This window comes from Nyctibius grandis, chromosome 3 (assembly GCF_013368605.1).
Source record: "Nyctibius grandis isolate bNycGra1 chromosome 3, bNycGra1.pri, whole genome shotgun sequence".
Taxonomy (NCBI): Eukaryota; Metazoa; Chordata; class Aves; order Nyctibiiformes; family Nyctibiidae; genus Nyctibius; species Nyctibius grandis.
In genome coordinates this window covers 7974969-7996863 of record NC_090660.1, presented here as the reverse complement: position 1 = coordinate 7996863, position 21895 = coordinate 7974969, and the positions used below count along the sequence as shown (strand labels likewise).

At 40.7% G+C, this 21895-nt stretch overlaps 1 long non-coding RNA gene across 4 annotated transcripts; it reads left to right on the top strand.

The window, feature by feature from the left end:
- Positions 1-53: 53 nt before the first annotated feature.
- LOC137661139 (uncharacterized) lies at positions 54-18826 on the top strand. 4 transcript variants are annotated; one of them, XR_011047829.1, is made up of 5 exons: positions 54-169; positions 1819-2105; positions 3205-3308; positions 4904-5030; positions 17245-18826. It is a non-coding gene; the product is annotated as an uncharacterized lncRNA (long non-coding RNA). The 4 variants fall into 4 exon arrangements; XR_011047830.1 differs by having other exon boundaries at positions 17237-18826; XR_011047831.1 differs by lacking the exon at positions 17245-18826 and adding an exon at positions 5444-5859.
- The last annotated feature ends 3069 nt before the right edge of the window (positions 18827-21895 follow it).

Here is a 21895-nt window from a genome sequence, read left to right as displayed (position 1 = left end):
GGGAGGGGCCAGGGGAGGGGCGGCCGCCAAGCCGAACCGCCCCCCCCCCGGGACCGGGGGCCGCCGGGGCCCGGCTGGGGAGTGACCGCGGCCGCCGGGAAGCGCCGTCCCGGGTGGGGGCTGCGGGGCCGGGCTCGGCGGCTCCGTGCGGTTGGGCGGCCGGCTCCAGGTGAGGGGGCGGGAGGAGCCGGTGTTGAGCGGCTGCGCGGCGGGGCCGGCGGCGGGGGGTTTGCTTCTCCCAGGCTCCCGGCGGTGCGCTGGCCGGGGGGCAGCGGGCCGCGCCTCCCCTCCCGGGGCGGCTCTCCCTGGCACCGCAGGTTGAGGTTATTTTCCCTTTTACAAGTTTTTTTGATTGTTTTGGTTTTTTTTTTCCTTTCTGCCCTGGCGTTTCGGGTGTGAACGAGCCACTGGGCCCGGGTGGCAGTGGGGCCCGGCCGCCCACCCCCCCCTTCCAAAACCCCTCCGGCCACCTTTAATGAAGTCTTTCTAATGCAAAGCGCTTGCAAACGCCCGGCCATCAGCGCCATTAGCCGTGTGAATGCTCGGGGCGGGGGCCCGGGGGACTCGGGGGGCGGGGTGGGGTCCTTGCCCCCACCTCCCCGCTGGCCGCCGGGGTGGGGGCGCCCCGGCCGGGGCCAGAGCCGGTGACCCCCTTGGCTTTCGACCTCCCGGGTACCTGCCTGCCTTCCCCTCCTGCCCACGAATATGCGTCGTACCTTGAGCGGTGTTTTGTAAACCGATTAAAGCATCCCACTGACATAATGGTTTCACTTAGCTGTTAATTTACAGCTGGCTTTGAGCCATGAACTCTTTTCCATGAAAAAGGAGCAGCAAACGAAAAGAGACGTTGTACTGGCTGTTTCGCAAAGCCACCGGCACAGGAGGTTAATGTTTGCCCGGCCTTATCCCCGTGAATTCCTGTGTTGGATTTGCCATGCAAAAATCCCCCCATCGGCAGCTCCGCGCTAACCCATCGCCCGGGAGGTTCCCTGGTTCGCCTCTGTGCACGCAGCGCCTTTCCTTTCCAAGGCCATTTGCAGATCAGCAGTCTCCGCCCGCGGCCTCGGCGTATCCCCGGGAGTCGCCCCCCGGGTGCCGGGGCACCCCCGCCCGGGCGCAGCGCGGGGGCGGCGGGCAGGCACCCCGCGGGACGTGGGTGCCCGGACCCCCCCGGCCGGAGCGCGTTGCTGTGCCCAGGTGCTGTGGTTTATCGATAAATTTGCTCTTGGGACGGAGCACAGGTCAAAATCAGGGAAGAAAACGGCCGGGGGCGGTGATGGGACGGGTGACAGCATCAAACTGCAGCCGCTTGCAGGCGACAGGCTTGGACTGCCTGAGCCCGGTTCACCGCGGCTGCTCCGGGCCTGTTTGCCGTTGGCTACAGTTAGCTGGAGGGGTTTTATGGTTTCCTGCGTACGTTGTTTTTGTTCTCAATTAAGTCCAGTGTTGCCAAACGGATTGTTTCTCCGGGGACTCCTTGGTGACACAAGTTGTTGCCTCTGGATAGCTAAGTGGGAGTCAGGCTAAAATATATATATATATTTTCACGCAACATTACATCTGTGCATATATAAATAAATGGGAAATATTCGTATGTTCCTTGCTGCCAGCAATATGGAGCAAGGCATGTCTTTCACTAGACGAAGTACCCAGAACTAAGCCACACAAGGATATATCAACAAATGTGGTGTATTTTTTTTTTTAGACCATATTTCAAATATAATTGTTTTGGAAAGAAAAGTAGTAACCCTTTAGCAAATGTGAAAGCTAGCAAATTTATTGCAAATATGTTTTAATGAAGATCTATGTTAAATCTAGATTTTAGGAATCGCAACGGGTGTCTGACCGCAGATTTGCCTAACACCGGATCCTGTCTTGGACATGGGCCAGAGTGGCGGGTGACTATAAAGAGGTGCATTTCCACAGCATGGTGAAATCTCTGACTGTAGCTGCCATTTCCTCCCGCTGCCCTGCTGCTGCCACCGGGCCCCTGCCCCAGCTGCTGTGAGAGGCCCCAGCCCTGCTCCTGGAAGCTGCAAACATGGTCGTGCAAACAAGGCTAAGCAGAATTGCTCCTTCCCTGGTGTGCCTTCACCTGGCCTCTGGTAATCAGCGTTTTAGAGACTTCTTACAGCCACACGTGGTCGTTACCACCAGTGAATCCCGCTCCATTAATTTATTCTATCCTCCACGGCATCCCCTTCTTGCTTGTGGGCTCTGCAACATCTTGTCGTAATGCTGAGTGAATTCGCTTGTGTGCTGAGTGAAAAAATGAAGTTCCAATTTTATATTTTAATTTTGGCATAGATAATTTTGTCCATTCTTATACTGTGACAATTTTGTCTCTTCTTCATCTTTTGCTAAGCCACTCATTTTTATAGCTCTTTGCCATTTCTCCATCAGCTCATCTCATAGTGCACAGAGATACAGAAAAGAACTGAAGATTTAAATGAAAAATCATCATAATAGGCTGCATGTCTGTCACTAAAATTTATTTTTAATAAACGATACTTTTTTTGTAAATCATTAATTTACCTGCAAATTAGATGAAGACTGTTCACCTCAAGAGTGTATATATAATTTTCAGTAATCAGGTCTGCCTCCCCTGTGTATCATTTCATTTCCTTCCTTGTGAAGCAGTGTGTAATGTGACTGCATGCATAGACCATATTGTATTTTCTTTCTTTTCCAACACGAAAGTAGGGTTCCCTGGGCGTCAGCGATGCTAAACATGTTTGCAGGCTTCGTACTCTCATGTTACACTTCCAGCAGATACAGCCTGTCTGAGCAGAAAGGAAAGTACTGGGCTAGAGGCCTCCCCATTAGCTGTCGTGACATGCACTTACATGATACATGACACAGTAGCAGCCATATGATTGCAGAGCCTTCACGCTGGCTGCTCCACTCCCTCACCATCCTCTGCCACATCTGCTTTCACAAAAAGATAGGAAAAATAGCAGCCTAGAGCTTAACCCACCTCTCAAGGACTCTTTACTCTGCGTGTTGGATCTAGTTTTTGAATATATATATTAGGGTTAATTTTTCATGTAGAATAACTCCATAAAGGGCTCTGAAAAGCTTTGAAGACATTATCATGGCATTACAATGTGACCCCCCTGGGTATACACATGTTGTGATCATCTTGATATGCCAGAGTTCAAAAATGATTATCCACCTCCTGCCATTTCAACCTCTCTTCTCCAGGGTCCTCGAATGAGGTCTAAACATCAGCTACAAATTTTGCCACCAGCACAAGGAAAATAAATGTGATTGATTGTCTCCAAGATGGGTATACCATGGCACAAAAGGTAAGTAAGTGACTTATTCAGGACTCAGTAATTAACCGGTGAGTGACTGCTCTGTTTCGTGCATTGTACATAAGTGTCTCAAGGCAAGGAGTAGCATTTACTGAACTTGTAGTAACCAACCTATAGACCACCAACAGAATTAAATCCCCTGGAATATGATTTAGATATAACTCATCGGCATGCCTAAGCAACATTTCCTAATACATCTTTGTCTAGATTATACTATTCTGAGTCACCTCCTGTGCGTTTTCTCCTAGCAGTGCAGTAACTCCTAGTATCCTTTCTCCCCCTTTACTAGCTCCTCCATGATTTTTGCAAACAAAGTTTAATTCTCCTCCCGTGTGCCAGTAGAGTATACCCAAAACTCCAATGGCTCCTGTTACATCTTCCCTTTTATGCAAGTTTATTTGAAGCAAAGGACAATATAACTGTTGCTACTGGTGGGGTGACATTCGTTGGTTTGTGACAGAGGAGGTTAGCTGTCCATAACCCAGCCTTGATGCCATTTGTTGACAGCTAACAAATGCTGACCAGTCTCTTCATGCACCCCTGTGTGTCCCATCCTTATCACAGGCAGCATGAATTTGCTTGAACAGGAGGAGGAAAAGGGCTTGCAGAAATAGGAGCAAGACTGGCAGGTCGGTTGCAAAGGGCCCATGTGCGTCATTCAAAATGATGGGAATTAGATAGAAGTAGAAACTCAGACCTGGCATCAGCCAGGGGAGCTATGAGCTCTGAGTCCTCTTTGGCACCATTATGCCAGCAAAATGCTAGATAAAAAGTGTGTTATACTGGCAAAGCTATGCTTTGTTGTGTTGGCAGTGCTCTTGTAACATAGACCTGGAAGAAAAAAGAAAACATTGGTCTTTCTTATTTTTCCTCTTTTGCGCTCTCAGTAATTCCCTTGGTTTCTTCCTGGGCTTCTGTCCCCAGTCTCTAGTTTACATTCCTTTCTCTGACCTTGCTTCTTCCTGAATGTCTTCCTAACCTTCTTCAAGAGGAGTTTTGCTAATATTGTTAGAGATGTAAATTCCCATTCAGTGGACCCAGAACATTATGTCTTTCCTGCTTCCCAGAACCCCTTTTTCTTCTGTTTCAGCATTCATCTCCTTCCCTTGCAAAACGTGTGTTGCCTGTTGCGTGGCAGTAGAATGAAATCTAATTTAAGATGTATCCAGCATGTACCCATGCTACATGATCATGCCAAGCTTAGTCCAAGGCTCTCAGATGAGGGTATCTCTGCACATTGTCTGCCTCAAAAATAGCACTAAGCTGGGTATAAACTGTGACTGTGTTTCTGAAAGCTAAATGAGAACAGCTGGTATCTAACTGTGTAATTTCAAAGGCTGTTGGACAGGTTGACTGTGTTGAACAAGTGGAATTGCTATGAAAGCAGGCAAGATCTGACCATGTCATCTCAGCTCACCAAAACCTGTATACTCAGGTTAAAGCCCACTCACATCTTCCAAATGGACAAATTCTTGATGTGTCAGAGAAAACATAATAGAGTAGCAGCCTGCCTGAAGTTTGTGACCGCATGCAGCTCACGGTCTGCCTCTCTCAAGAAAGTGAAGCAAACATCTGAATCTTTCCAGGACCCCGGAACTGCTGAAGGTGTAATTCCTGCTGCAGTGGGATGGTCGCTAATGAGGATACATTGACCGGACATAAAGTGACTGGTGTGCTGATGACAGCGGGTTACACAGGATGGTGTGAGACCCGGTGAGTGGCAGAGGGAATGGCAGTTTAAAGAGGAGTCTGGGCATTTCTCCAGACTTGAACACCTGGATCTAGATAGGTTTACTTCTACGAAAGTGAATTCAGGTGTCTTCAGACTTACCAAAATTTATGCTAGGGACTGGTATGATTCAGAAATGTGGCATTTGAGGTATTGCTGCTGTGATGCCATTGATTCAGACTTACTCAGGGTAACAAGAAAGGCAAAGCAATTTAACATTAAGTGAGGTAGCTCCTGTTTATGTATAAGTACTTGTGTGCTCTAATTGTAGATAACTTCAGGGCTTAATTTCCAAAAAGGGACATATTTTCTGTAAATATTCAGTTGTTCCAGAAAACAATTTCTTTCTCTAATAAGAAAACAACCTGATTATTTTCTAATGAAAGAACTTGCATAGTTCTAGCTGTAGGCAAATGAGCGGTACAGTGGATACAGAAGGTCGGAAACAGGCATCTTCAGATTAATTCCTGGTCTTCCTGCAAACTTTGTCCAAGACTCAATGTGATTTGGAAAATCTTGTTATGCTGCTTTCCTTTGTATTGGTTTGTGTTTTTTTTTTTAATTAATAAATTTAAAATGTATGATGTTTCTAGAAAACAGGGTAATAGAACAGAATAAGAATAAACTTTTACATTCTCATTCAAAAAAAGAGGAATCCTGGGTATTTTAAAAATCTTTGGTTTTGTTCTCTTGGATCAGCTTTGGGGGGAAAAAAGTGTGAAAATGTTCTTTGCTTGAGCTCTCTCCTCGTTTTTAAGAACTCAGACATGAAGCCTTATAAACTGAGTCCTTTGCTTCCCCATCCTGAACTGAAAATACACACTAGTGCTCTGGAGCTGTTTGCAAATGGAGGGTGATAAATTCCAGCTCAGCTTATCTAATTGGTGTGTTTCATGCAGTTCTAAAATACTGTATTATCGCAGTGAAAGATATACACTGTGAGTTAGACTTTGGCTGACGTACTCAGTGATAATTACATAAAGGAAGCTTCCTAATTCCATTAACAAATTGTTCCAGGTTTAGATAGAGATTAAATCATAGTGTCTTCTCCTCTTCTTTTCTATTATGTTATTATTGTTGTTATGTAGTCGTTGGTACCCTTAATCACAGATCAGCAGCTTATGTCCTTGGTGCACTGTAAGTACGGGGCAAAAAGAGAAGACTAACTTCAAATTGTTTATAGTTTAAATGTAGGACAGAAAAGCAGCCGCGGATATGAGCTGAAAACAAAGTAATATTACCATTCAGTTTGGCAGCACTGGTCTCACTACAGCAGCAGGCTGAGCTAGCTGCTGTTTTGTTCTTTGCAGGTATCGTGAATGAAGACAGGTATTAACAAGGGATTTGGAAGAGAACACACATAAATTTGCACCAGTGAACAGGGACCTCTTCCAAAGTATTTCTCACAATGAGAGAAAATACAAAACAAAACAAGCAAACAGTTAAGCTGGGATCATAAGGTGGTCGTAGACAACTCATTGCTGCTGCACGGGAACAATAAGATACTTGGTAAGCGTGTGGTGGTGCTGGAAAGGACCCTGACGTAGGCTTACTTGTGAAAGAGGGACAGGGGACAAGAGCACGGGTCAGGTTATTGTAGCCAAGCCCGTGGCCCATGGAAATGGTCATTGAATCAGAAAGTCTGGATGCATGGGAAGAAGGGGGAAAAAACTGCTGCATTAGTTGGGACCCAAGAAGAGAAGCTTAGAAAAAAACAGTACTATTAAAGCATAGCTTGGATATTAAAGCAGAATTATTGCTGGTTACTAACAAGAAACTGGTGTCTTATGGCAGAAATTGAGAAAGAGATAGGAGGAAGGCTTTAAGAGCCTAGTGGAGATGGAAAATTATATCTTTGTTTAGTTGAGGCAGAGTATACAATCTGGGTGGCTCATTATCCACAGGCAATGTTATAGACAAAGGCTGAGGTTTTAATTTCTTCTGAGGTCAGGATGTCAGCAAATCATTGTATGAGCCAATGGAACCTGGTTTCTACAGATCTGTATCTCAGGAGAGCTCCATTGGGTGGACTCTCTGATGTCTAATAGGTACATTACTTCCTGCTGGGACTCTCACCCACCCCTCAGGAGCTCATTTAAGCTGAGGCCTGGACCTCCATCATTTCTCCTGGGTATCTCTGTTTACAAAGCCTGTAGAAATGTAGTGTCTTTGGGACCTCAGTTTCCCTCTGTAAAAATTATGGATTGATGATGAATGAATGAAGACATGTGTATGACACATCTTCAGGAAGGCAGGTTAAAAAGGCAAGTCTGAAGAGCCTTTTGCCTATAGCCATCTCCAGCTGGTGAAATGGGCTGTGGAGGCATTTGAGATTTGTGCTTGTGCTACTCTGGGTGACCCTACAACATAGGACCTGGCGTCCTGTGGCCTTACAGATCAGATGTGGTTTTTGTAGTCTTCTCTGAAGGATGCTGGATGCCAAATGGCAGATCTAAACCTTTTGTGACTGGCAGGTCTGTTGGTGATCTGAAACTCAGTTAATTCTAAATTGTCCTGTAATAATGCTAATAGTACGAAAGAATGGGAGATACTATCACTTACAAAATAGAATTCCCATTTAATAATATTTCTTGGTAAATAGAGTTGTGTTACAGGCATGCTAAGGTGTAGTTAATGCTCTTCTTGTCATAAATGAATTACAAACACGTAGGGCAAAGTATATTTGTAAAGAAATATCCACATATGCACATTTACAAATGATTTTTTCATCAGGGTGCTCTGAGAACAATAATGATGACAAACAAAATGGACTGGTTTCACATCAAGGGGATTGATTTAGATCAAAGTAATTTAAATTGCCAATTTTAATCATGATTTAAATTGTCAAGTTGGAAACCTTGATTTAAATAGTTGATTTTCATCTTGGTTTGCATTTGTGCTTCCTAAGTATTTTTCTAAATAAAGGTTGATTCTCATTGGCTGGTGTAATTCAGTATTTCCTTTTGCTAACCATGAGAATTATGTACATACTATGTCTGCATATATTTAGGTAGTTTAACATATATTTACACAGATTCTTAATTTATACATTTTTTATCATGCTAGAAAAATAATTAATGAATATTTTCTAACATTCTAAATTATGTTTATTTTTCCTCATGCATTGCTTCAAACTGTGTTTGGATGGTAATTAGACTTTCATTAAAAATACATAAAATCTGAAGGGAAAGGGGGTGTTAGTTAAAATATGCTGGGTAGCTAAAAAGTAGTTTTGTTAGAATGCATTTGTTTTTAAAAGTCAAGGTCTAGATCTGCCATGGAGTTCAGATTTGTAGCTATGATAAGTTATTTTAGTGGGGCATTAGTTGCCTGTGTCACTCAACCAGGGAGGGCTACGTTGCTAAAACATTCACAGACCTTTCGGGGTCTGAGGACTGTGTGGTGAAGCTCAGGTCTGGGCCAGGAGAAAGAAGAGGGAGCCACCGATGCCAGGAGCTCCTGCAAGATCAATGGCATCTTCTTCATCCAAGCCGGTGTCAGTGGAGAGCGTGGGAAAGAGGAAAAGCCACCAGATGTCCTGACCCTTCAGGACAAGGACAAGGCGTCCTGGTTCAGAGCTTGCTGGAGGCAGCTTGTAACAGTGGTTTTTGACTAAAGTGAGTTATTTCTACCCCTGCACCATCATGGAGTTTCATGCCAAAGTCCTTCTGCAGAACGTGTCCTAACTGATTGTTAGATTACTTGGATGGTCTATAGTTGGTGAGTTGAACTGTCATTGTGTCTTCCAACATTATAGAAACAGATTTCAGTGTTTCATAATGCATTTTAGCCTAATTGAACAGGAAAAATGGACCATTCTGCTTTTAATTCCTGTTGTTTGCTTTGTGTGTCTTGGCACTACCATGATGCTTTCCTTTGGAAGACCTGGTCATTGGAGAAGGTTCTTGATTTTCTATACTTGTGTCCTGGTTTCATTGGGATTTTGTTTCAGTTTGTGGCCAGCCATGGTGATCAAGGCCCTTAGCAGTTAAATTCAGGGCAGCTGACCCCGTCTGGCCCACAGATGTATTCTATATCGTTAACATCAAGTTCACTATAAAAGGGAGGGCTTGCTAGGCAGAAGTGGGGCTCTTTTTGCTTGTCTCTCTCTCTTTTTTTCTTTTTTTTTCTCCTCTCCTTTCTTTTCTTTCTCTCCCTTCTTCCCCCCTCCCTCTTCTTCTTTTCATTCCAAACAATTGCTATTCCTGGAGCAACTTGCTGCAACTTTGTAGCTAAGTATAATTTTGTGTGTTTTGTATTATCATTTATATTGGTTTCTTTATTTTATTAAATCTGTTTAATTTTAACCCATGAGTCTCCCTCCTTTTCCTAATTCCCTTCCTTGGTTGGGGAAGGGGTATTGGGTGAGAGAAAAACTGTTATTGTTTAGCCCTGGGTGTGGGCTAAACATATACAACCAGGAAGTATCATTTATTTCATTTTTGACACTGAAGAAGGCATTTATACTTATTAATCAGCAAAAATGTAGCAAAGTTTTGTGATACTTTCTTTTTTAAATTTAATTGCATTTACAGGGTCTTTAACAGTCTTTTGGGTATGGAATAATGAGGAAGGTATTGTTCTTTCTTTGCAAACTGGTATGTATTGAACATATTGATTTAATCAACTAGACAAACAAGAAATTTTTAATTTTTTAACCTTTCATCCTGATGACAAAAGATTATTTGTGAATGTAGACTGTTTCACCACTGAGTGTTCCTTTAGGTAGTGAAGCTACTGTGGCTGTAGGGAGTTTTGAATGAAAATATTTGGAAGGTCTGTGTGACCCTCAGTGTTACATGTACGTCTCTATGCCATAAAACTAAACACAGTAAAGGTGCCCTAAATATATTCCAAAACATGTAAGATGTATGCAGAGTAGGTGGTTTGAATTATAAAAGGACAAGCTTAAATAATAGATGTTTGAAGCTTTCCCTAAAATAATCTTTCTAAAATCTCTTGGTCCTCTTATTCTGCTTGGCCGAAGTAGTTTTAAGTATGAAGAAGGTAACAAATTACCAGAAATTTTTTTTTGGTTGGTTATGTGGTTTTGTTTTTTTTTTTTAAGTAGAAGACTGTTAACTCCACATCTTGAATTCTGCTTAAGTAGGTCTGATTTTTTAATTTAAATTTTGATGTGACAGTCAAACCTAGGAAAAGTAACAAAGTACTAATTAAGTCCTATCTAATCTTAGTCTTATCTGGCCATCCATGCTCATAATTAGTTTCTCAGGTTTAAAGGCACTAATCATTTAACAAAGCCAACTCTGTAAATGTAAATTAAGGAACTATTAATTCAGCACTTGCGGAACAAACTACTAATTTCACATATTTGTGTTAGCATTTCTGTCACTGTGGTTCCAAGTGTCTGGTAGTGCCTTAGTTCTGTAAAGGCAGGGACATGTAATGCCTGACCCTTCAATCTCAAATATATAGCAGTATGTAAATGTAGAAAGGGAAACATGGAAAACAACCCAAGAAAACAAGACAAAAATCCACTTCATATTTACATGGTGATGAAAATGATGTTAATGAAACTGTCTTGAGGTGTCATAGCCATGACTAAGTCTCTCAAATTTGAGGGTGGTGATTCTGTACTTTGGATGTTTGGTGGCCTTAATACCAAATTTAAACTGGTTAATTTTTAAAAGAGTATGTCTTAATTTATGTGTGTGGGGTTGTTTGCATTATTGTATCTATCGTGCCTTACAAAGCTGGAAAATTACCTCCCTTCCTCTGGCAAAGCCCATTATTTTTATATTTCATAGAGGAATAAACATAGACCTCTTTACTTCAAAACATCCCTTTCCTCTGATCCTCAAATAGCTACTCTTGGAGGATTTCTTGCCTTTTTGCTGAAGATCTTGATTTATCTCCAGCCCTGCATATCTTTATGAGCAACACCTCAGAGCTCTCACGCTAACAGTGTTTCTTTTCCTCTCACTCTCTTTGGTTCAAAGTTGGCCCCAAATATTTCACCGCAACAAATTAATGTACCTGATATGTATGAGTCGTAGGGTAGGATGTCATCAGATCTTCTGCACAAGTGGAATATACATTCCTTTAATATGTAAAAAAACGGAAGATACAATGCCCTGCTTGTAGGGTGAGTTCTGATTGACAGCTGATAAACAGTACTCTTAAGGTATCCTGTCATATGTAATAATATAGGAGATGAAAGAGAATATAACTTTAGGCCTTGTCCATTTTACTAAATGTCATGTCAGGGATTAGATTTAATTTGATTGTTTGTGCAAATGATTTTTTTTTAATAAAGTAGCTGTTCAGATTTAAGGATAAATCTATATATTATTCTATAGTAATAAGTGTTAAATCAGATAATATGTTGCCTCTGATGGTATCACAGAAATTACTTACTGTGATATAATATTTCTTGTCATAGTTCAGTGGAATATATGTCCTAGAAACTGCATTCTCAAAATAAAGGGTTTTGAACTATTCAAATTGCTTATCATGGAAGGTAAACAAAATCATGCTGCCCTTAATTAGGAAGGAAAATAGACTACTTTTGGTTCTGTTACAGAAGTCTTGTTGAATAAATGAAACCGTGCAGATTTCTCAAACACACATAAACCCAAACTGAACCTCCTTTATTCGACAGCAAAGGCAACAGCGGAGAGAATGACAACAAAAACCTCCCAAGGCAATGAACTTTTGTATTTTAGCCCTGTTGTCTTATGCTGGCTTGAAGCTGGGTTTGAGTTGACAGTAGCTTTTTTGAAATGGCATAATTTACAAATAAATCCTAATCCCCTGCACCTGGCAGGGAGCAGCTTTGCCTGAAGAAGGCTGTGCAGGCTTGAGAGGAGTGATCCCTGTCCCAGCTCTACCTTGTCCTTCCTGCAGAGCTAAAGGCCTTTTTTGCTCTATTTGTTCTGTTCTGCACTTTATTTGAGGCACCATGAGACCCAGAAATTACTTAAATAGCAACATCAGAGATGAGAAAATTAAGATTGGTTCACATGTTAATTAACCAGCTTCATCTTATCATCCACAATGCACCCTAAGACTGTAAAAATATGCCTTGGTGTTTCTGGGCAGTTTTTAATCTTTCATACTTTCCTAACGAGAGCACCTGAAGTGGTATTTTATGAAATTTGATGCAAAGTGCACTGAACCCAAGTGGAAAAGGCACCAGTGATTTAAATCTGCTTTGGACTATGCCCATAGTGGGAGCTGAAGTAACTTTTTCTTCTCAGGTACTCCCCTTCTAAAAGAATTCTCTTCTGTTTCAGAACTTGACTGTTTTGTTCTATAGGCCTTGTTTATACATGCATGTTTAGATTTTAGAGGTAATTTTTTTGTCAGTAAAAGCTAATTCTCTTCATAAATAATTGGAAAACTGAGGAATAATTTAATATGAGAAGAGCCTCCTGGAGGACTTGCAGGATGTAATATAAGCCACCTGACAGTTCCAGCTAGGGCTGTGTGAGTCAGTAGGAAAGAGGGTGATGTACATGCTAAAGCTAGGAAGTGCAGGAGTGCTCAGAAAGGGAAATCTTGATTTTTTTTTTTTTTTTTTTTTTTTTTTAATAGATGCTATTGCATAATTTAAGCCACTGCTGTAGGTGATTGTACCTCTGCCAGACAGGAGCAGGTCACAGTCCCCTGACTCCAAGAATCCTACTCATTACCTTTTAAAATCAAATACAATGAAGCGTTATAACAATCTGCAATAATATCCAGTTTCTGCCAGCTGATCAGCTCTGTGCACCCACGCACAGAATTATCGCGAGTGGCAACCACAATGGTAGGCAGCGGTGCCAGGACCAGCCTGCAGGCTGGGGAGATCCCAGCAGCAGCTGCAGGCTGTGACCAGCCACTGTTGTTCCTCCTCCTCCAAGGTCATCTGTCTTTGCAGTGAGTGAAGGTGTCATGTGGGCTCAGGGTGCCCATATGCTGTGAGAGCCAGGTGCTTACTGGGGTGCACTGGATTGACTGAGCTGGTATTTTGCTTCTGCAAAGGTCTGGACAGGTTTTGCAATGTGCACTGCATGATGGGGGGGAGAGCAGTGAAGAAAGTCGTATGTGAGCCCTCTTGAATGCAGAGTCTTGAGCCAAGTAGTCTTAACTGCCAAAAAGGATAATGGGCATGACGGGTTTCAGATGTTTGCCAATAAATCCCATTTCTCTCAGAATGCCTGTCCCAGTGGAGACCCTCCTCTAGGTGCCTAAAAAGAGAAGCTCTTCACAGTGGAAAAAAAAATCGGCTAAGGAAAATTAATCACAATATCACTTCATGCTACTCTTTTGTCCTCTCTCAGTAGTTCTTTTACTGAATTTGGAGATAATTTGAGAAGTTTGAGTTGTTTGGGCTGCAGTTATGTCTGAATGCTTCTCTGCCTTGTACGTTCTGATAACTCTTCATACAAAATTGTTTCATTACTATCTGGTCTGTGTGTATATAACGCTTTATATACAAAGATCAGCACAGGCCTGGCTAAGGATCTACTTTGTCTACAGTTTATTTGCTATCTGTCATCTAACTGGGTGTTTAGTCTTACGATGTAAAATGTCTCCTGTTTCTGGTATCTAGAAAGCCATGTTGTCTGTGGTCACTTCAAAGGACATTTTCCTCATCAGATATATTTATTATTAGTTTAAAGCAAGAATATTTTTTACTTTTTGATTTTTAAAAATGTTATGACATTAGAACAGTTGTTATTCTTGATGATAAAGCAAGAAAAGTATCTCTTTTCACACTGATTTTAACTTCAGAATTTTTATTTTTCTTTGAATTCTTTATTAGGATAATAACTTGATTTATACTGGGTATATAAAAGATGTTGTTTATGTGAGTTTCAGAAAGAAATGTAGGAAGCAAACAATGTAACTAGACACATTTTGTAACTAAAATAGGTGAAAAAAATAGTCTGGTGATCCTGTGGTGGATGGAAGCTCAGCAACAGTAGGTTAACAATTGCTCTGCAGCCTCTGATTGTGGTTAGCTATGGATGTGATTTCCAGGAATTTCAGTTTTTCACAGCTATTTGTTCTTTTTATGTGATTAAATATAATGACCTCAACTTTTCATGTGCAGTTGTCTGTGAGGTTTTTTTAAGTGCCTTGGTTTCCCTGCAATTCATATTCTAAATTAGTGGAAACTTTTTTTCTGGAGTGGAACTTTCAATTTCTGTTTTTCAGTGAAGATGGGAGAAATTGGGTTACATTGATGATTTTTTTTTTTTTTTAAAGTATCTGTGGCAATGGAAGTGCAAATCTCATGGACTATGTTATTGAAGTAACGGTAGATGACTTAAGAGCAAAGGAAATTTCCCAGAAGTCCTTCCAGTGCTTTTAAAGTGACTTTTTCAGTACAGTATCTCTACATGAAACAAACTGCCACAAGAAATACTTGAAGTATTTTTGATATCTGTATCCAGGTGTTTCTGATATATGTATTAGAATATAAAATCTACATATTCAGCCATCCCTAAAGCTGATAAATTGCTGAAACAGCTCTCACATGCAAATCGCATACATAGGTGGCTTAGTGAATGAATAATGCAAACCAGAGGTTTCTAGATTTTTCCCTAAAGAAAAGAGGAATGAGGCTTCCTATCAATATTTAGGGCCTGACTCTTCCTTAACTCAGATCTTCTGTGAGCGTTTATATCTGCGTGAAGTAAGCTTAAGAAGAATTTAAAAAAAATGCTCCACTCGAATTTGCATGGCTCAGGAGGCTCGTAATAGGATGAGTGTCTTTACTTCAGGTCACTGATTTAAATCCCAGTTAGAAATAGCCAGAAGTCATTACAATCTGATGGCGGGTTGGTGACCTATGAAATGAACTGGTGATGGGAGCCACCAGTTGGCACCAGGATGTGGCTATGTATCACACCAGTGAAGCCAATTTAGTAGCCTACAATTAGAGAAACCAGAGTTTTTCATTTCCTTAAGGAATATCTTGTTTCTCACTGTCTAGCCTGCACTGAACAGTGCGCAGTTGAGTTTTATCCATTAATAGGAGATTTTCTTAGAATTACAGTCTCAGTAGCTGATCCTTTAAATCTGCAGAGACAACCAGCTGCAGCCTTTAGGTAGTAATTTCTCCTTTGCCTGGCTTTTATCTAGTAAATATTTGGCTCTTTTTATGCATATGGTGATTTCTCCAGGCTTTTCCTGTCATCACTGAGGAAGCGGCCTCTCTTTACCCTTTTCCACACTTTTTTTTTTTTACAAAGTGAAATAAAAATATTAAAAAATTGTTGTCCCTGTGAATCTATTATTGAAAATATATATGTACCTATAGTTGGAGTCTAATACAAAATAGCTATTGACTGGTGGACCCCATAAATTACCCAGTGTCTGTGGAGGCAGAATCTGGAAAGGTAGTGTGTTTATGTGTAATAAATACAGAATTTGTAATTTGACTTTACAGGCAGAGGTTACTGAGAGATTATGGGTCTCTCTAACCTGATTCCAAACAGTCACATATTATGGATGACATTTTCCTTCCATGACTCCTCTGGCATTGTGTGAAGCACCAAATTTGAAGAAAGTAGGCTTATTTGAGCTTTATTATTTTTCATTTTGACACGTTTTCTTAAAAATAACACCAGGCAGAGAAAAGATGGTGGGGGGGGGAAAGAGGCTGGGGATAAGTTACAATGTTTCAAGCCTTTGGAACTTGCCATATGCTTGACTGGGGCTCTCAAAATACAGCTTTCATGCAGTAGTCAGACACATATGCATAAAGTTGCTTGCATGGGAGATTGCAAGGGTGGGGCTGGAGAAAGCATGCTTTTATTTATATACTAATTGCATATTTATGTTTGGGTTTGCATGGGTGTGGGCATTATCAATATTGATGTCAATGTCACTTTTTCAGTCATTCCACTGACAGCTGGATTGAATCTCTACTTTGAAATCATGGGTTTAAGGAAAATTATCTACTGTTTCACCAATATACACCTCAACTTTCTTGAGGGAGCACAAGCAGTATCTCATTGAGACTGTATATATTCTATCTTCTTATTAAATACAGAGATAAATTCAGCTTTTATCAGACTGATATCATTATTACATGTATTTCATTCATACCAAGTAACCTTATTCAAGACTAGGACTCCTCCAGATGCCGGTTTTCAGTGGACAGTTTGTATTTTAATAAGTGCTTATTAAAACAAGGGTATGCTTTCAAAAATGTTAGCAGGGTAGGTAAATTATTTCGTGTAAAGAGTGACAAAAGGAAAATAAATTGGTAAGTCTGAATAGGTACCCTTTTATGAATATGGATCTATTACTTGAGATAAAGTATTCTGTATTGGTCAAAGGCACAATTTTTTGAATGTCACAAACTGAATAGGGTTGTAACTTTCAAGATGAGGTTTCATTTGAAAAATTTGAGAGCAGTGGCAATGTTGAGACTGATAATCATATTGACCCAAAGGACCAAAAAGACAATTATAGAGGTTATAGGCAAAGGAACAAAGAACAGTAATAGAGGTCACAGGCAAATGGAAAACCAGACAGTTAGTTTATCTCATGTCTATATTTACTATGCTGGTTTTACCAGAGCTAGTATAGTATTTCTGTGCTTAGGGTGACCTTGATATTTCTTGCAAAAACAAATTATATTCCATCATCCTTCACAATGGCAGGTATATGTCCACATTTTTGCCATACCTATTTCTGTGTGAAAAGGGTCAAACTCATAAGACTTAAAGACACAGGAGGTCAATACTCACATGAGCCAAAACCAAAGCAGGGAGGCTAGGCTGGCTTGCTGGATCTGCGGCCAGGAGAACATGTTATTGTGCAGAGTGAAAAAAACCTTGTTGTGCTGGGGTGGGCTGAATTTCCAGGGCAGCCCCATGGTGGCCCTGGCAGCCTGGTGCTCGGAGGATGCTTTGCCTGCTTGCATGGCCTCTGACAGGAAGGTGGAGAAAAGTCTGTTCTTCACCCTCTTCCCTGTCCTCGGCTGCTCGCTTGCTCCCGTGTTCATCTGGTGCTTTCCAGCTGTCCCAGCAACAGCTGACCCCTCTGGGTGCACAAGCCTCCTGTGCCCTGGTGCTCACTGGCACCTGGGGATGCCCAGAGTCAGGAGAAGAGGAGCAGCTTTGCTCTCTCTGGGTTGGTTCTTTCTCCTGTCCCTTTGTGCACGCAGGGGAAGCGTGTGCTGTGTTATAGACTGATTTTTTTTTTTTTTTTTTCTTTCTCTCTTGAGGGCTGCAGACTGCGTAACCGCACCCGCACCACATGAAGCAGAAGTGCATGTTTTCGGAGGACTGCCTATGGCTGTGGAGATGGGGAAGTCCCAAATTAGATTTTGGGCCGGCCGCAAAAACCCTGTCTGTCTGTCTATCCAGTCATATTATGAAGGCACAAAGCTATATTATTAAGCAACAAACAGGTGTTTCATATGATAACAAGGTGCATAAAGCCCTGTTGAACCAGGTCAAGATTATAAGTAGGACTCAAATCCTTTTCCTGGCGTTGTCCTGTATATTGTCTATATGACAGAATTCAAGACAAGGACTTTACAGTCTCTGTACTTCACAAATATTCATCTGACTGCTCAGATTTATGAATCAAAAAGATCATATTGACTGCGATTCTAGTCTAGCGCCTTTGTCAGTACTGTGGGGTGATTTCTTAAAAGGATAAACTGGAAGGGCTGACGTTTTCAGTATAAGCCAGCAAGGAGGATAATTAATTAAATCAGTTGAAAAGCAACTAGAAATAACTTGAACATTGTCTGAAGGTGAGAAGAATGGATATTATCAAACAATATACTCAGAACATTAGTCTTAAACATTCAAAACAAACTGACATATTTTTCTAACAGTTTTGAAGGTATATGTGCATCAGGTAATCTTTATACTGTATCTCATTTTTGTTGCTATATTTAAACTTAATATGTCTCAGATAAAAATTTTCAGGAACAAAGAAGTCCCAGTTAATGTATTAAAACTTTAAGGAAGAAGAAAGTAAGGCTGAAACCAGAACTCTCCAAACTTAGTCTTATTTTCACTATAATATTCTCCTACTCAAGTAGTACTCATAATTGTATATAGAGTAAATGAGAACGAGAATATGGAAAAGTAATCTTTTTGCTCCTGTCTATTAAGAATAGCATAAAATGGGCCTGTTCATTTTTTCAGCTTGCAATGGAGCTTTCATTCTTTGTAATAAAAATTTTTATTTGAGAGGAATAGCAACTGCAATAGCAACCATCATATATGAAGATATTGCTGAATTCAATTTGATTGGGAATTATCTATTTCTCTAGGGATTCTTGCACAAGATCTGTTAGAAGAACCATAGGCTCTGGAGGGAAAAGTGGCAGAAACAGTTAAAATGCAACTAGGTCTGTGTTGAGTTACTATTTACCAAATAAAAATTGTGGGTTAAATGAGACAAAAAAAAAAAAGAACAAGATATAAAGGGAGGTGACAAAGAGGCTCTGATGTGCATATCTAAAATAAAGAAGTTATGTTGATGGGGTCTCTGAGCTAAGACTTTACTTGGCTTGATCAAGATGAACACTTGATGGAAAAGAAGATCAGAGAGGATTTTGCTACCCTTTTTATGGTTTAGGGGAAGACATAAGGAAAATGCAGGTAGTTGAGAATCAATTACAAATTGTATTTTCATTCTCTAGAGTATGGATGTTATGAACAGCCTTTAGGTGATTCAAAAGAATGCAGTGCTGGAAAGCTCAAGTTTTTCTACTCTTTTGGAACAATATCATTTGTTTGGTTTTTGGCATTTTTTTTTTTTTTTTGGAAGCAAATGTTTCCAATATATGCATTTCCAAATAAACATCCTATGAATTTGCTGAGTATGTGTCTCCAAACAATAATATATCCATGCCAAAGCAGTTCTTTCATTTGCGGGCTTGTCTGTCTTGGTCTTTTCATTTACAGGAGTAGATTGACCTAATGATTTGATTCATACTTCTGCTAAAGAGAGTAATGGTGAAATCAGCCTCTGTGTATAGAAGAATAAAGAGAAGGAGAAGCAAAAAATTGCTAGGATAGCAAAACCCAGAAGGTGCTCTGAATTATCTGCTAAAAGGCCACCTTTTGCCGATCTGCTGTATTGCCTGTCTTCTTCTACATGGCAACATCCAAAAGCTCATAAGCAAGTCAAAATGTTCAGATACTCTTGGAAGTTGAGTGGTAGTTCACTTCTCAGGGAAGCGGGGTCAAACAACACTAAACTTTTTGTGCAGTCTTTTCTCACAGTAAAAGCAAAGACAGTTACTGTAGTTGATGTATGCTAACTTTTCTGTGAGTTCCGTCCTGAAGCTGGTCATCTCATGTGGCATCTATTTAAATAGAAAGAACTGAAACCAATCCTCCTCTTCTGAGGCTCTCTGCGGTAGTGGTTTAGTAGATCTTGCATAGTCTGAATTTCTTCTACAGAGCCAGGAACAAATATCAGAAGGAATCATGTCAGTCTTCAAATCTAACGTCTTGAAAACTGCAGGTAAATGGCCACTGGCTGTTTAGTCTGGAGAAGTCTGCAGGTGATGTGCTTTTGGGCCCCCCCCGCCCTTCCAGCATAACAAATCTTATATAGGAAGTCAAAAAGCCACATGTAGAATGTATAATGGGAGTGAGACATAATCAGCACCCCAGTTCTCTGCTGCAGGCTGGGCTGCCCTCTGCGTTGATCTGCATAGTAGGTACGTACAGCATCTGCACCAAATTCCGGGCATTGGGGGTGCCAGTCTTCACATCACTGCTATGGCACTGACACATGCTTCAAAATGACCATTGCCATTAGTGTGGCAACCAAATGTTAAATGAGTGTCACAGCCCCAAGAACCCACTCAGCTGGTGAACTTCAAGCAATTGTATGTTTTCTTTGTAAATGTAATGGAACCTAAACAAGTTAATGTAAGTAATCTCTCAAAGAGATTAAAACAATCCTGTAAGTGCATTATCTCTGCAGAAAGCTTTCCTGTCCTGTGCAGCCAGTCTTGCTTTCAGGTCCCCGTTTATAAAATTAGCTGTATGCTAATTTAATGTAGTGGCGAGACATAAAATAAATTAAAAGTAACTAGAAGTTAAAGCCAAACAAATTTTGATTTAAAGTGAAGTACAGCTTTTTTTGTTCTTTTTAACAGCAAGGGTTATAGTTGACTTAGTTCTTAAGGGAAGTGGTTGACCATGTATCACACAATGTTTTAGCAAAATGGAAAACCTTTCTGGAAGTTAGACTCAGAAGAATATGGCCAACCAGGAGAAACACAGGAGAAACTGGATTACATCGTCCAGTTTGGCCTTTTATATGATGATTTAATGACCTTTTCTAATCTTAAAAGTCCTGAATTTATGCCTAGAGTGAATTTCACTGAAGTCTTTCCTCAAGGAGGCTTGGGAAGCAGAATAAAAAAGATGTGTAGATGTGGTGTTTAGGGACATGGTTTAGTGGTGGACTTGGCAGTGCTAGGTTAACGGTTGGACTTGATGATCTTAAAGGTCTTTTCCAACCAAAACGGTTCTATGATTCTATGGAGACAGAAAGAGATCAGATATCTGAGATGGAAAGAATTAAGAAGAATGTGGCTGTGCATTGGGGGAATCAAGGATTTGAAAACTAAACACAGGTAGTTTAGGCCACTTGTCGCCATTGTTTGGGAGCCAGAAGAGACTAGGTCACTGCCATTTGCAAATATTTAAACACTGGCACTCTATGGGCAATTTCTTTGCTGTTGTGGCTTTCTTCAAACCAGATGTCAGCATGTGGAGCTGTCAGTAGATCCATACTCGGACCCCTCCTGCAGCCACAGTGAAACCTAAATACAAAGGCAAAAAGAAGAATTAAAGATGAATGAATGCTGTGTTAGAATCATTATTCTTATCCTCAGTTCTCCTTGAGTTTAATCCTGTATCAGGCTTTCCACTAGTTTTTAAGGGACAAATGTCAGGCAAAATGGAGTATTGTACTCTGGGTCATTCTGTTCACCCTTTTTTCATATTGGCACAACATTGGCAATAGATTCCCATAATTTCCATGACATTCCAGGATTTATTAAACTGAACATCACTGTGACATAAAGTACCAAGTATTTTCTGATGCTAGGGTGCAAGACATCTGGGACTAAGGATTTAATATTTATTGGAACTAGGTTCTGCCCAAAGAGTAGGTCATGATCTGTGTGCAATATTTATCTTTCCACTTACAGAACACAGGTATTGTTATTAATATATTTTGTATCCTAATTAAAAATATTATGTCTACTGACAGGCCTATGGGCATTGTTAGCAGATGCTTAATTCCTTACTTACTGTAAAATTATTTTAATTCCTGCCTTTACCTGGCCAATGAACCACAAAGGGATTTTAACCAAATTTTATTGTCTTGACTGCAGATGGCCTTTTATCCATCAAGGAAACTCTTCTATAAGACATAGTAACTTTTGTTGAATTTTTTCTGGTATTTTTGCCATTTCGATCAATTTTTTTTGATTTTTCTCATCCTTGCTTAGTTAGCTTTTCAGCTACATATTATCAGCTGTTACTGTCTTCTGTTTGTGCACATTGAATGTAATCAGGTCATGATTATGGGACCCTGGGCAACTGGTGGCCTCTGGTCCAATGATTAGTGAGCCTCATAATGAAGTAATAGGGTAAAGACATACCTTGTTTGAATACACCTTGTACTAGAGAATTACAATATATGATTTTTTTTTAGACACATTTGGCCTCCAACTTCCAAGGGCAGGAGGAGAAGTGGACACGGATGATCCTATTTACCTGCCCCACAAACTCCAACTCAGCTGGCAGGCCATGGAGCAAGTCATCATCCTCACAAATTCTCAGCAAGCGATATCTTTATGCAACGTGTCTTGGATGTCCCCCAAAACCAAAAT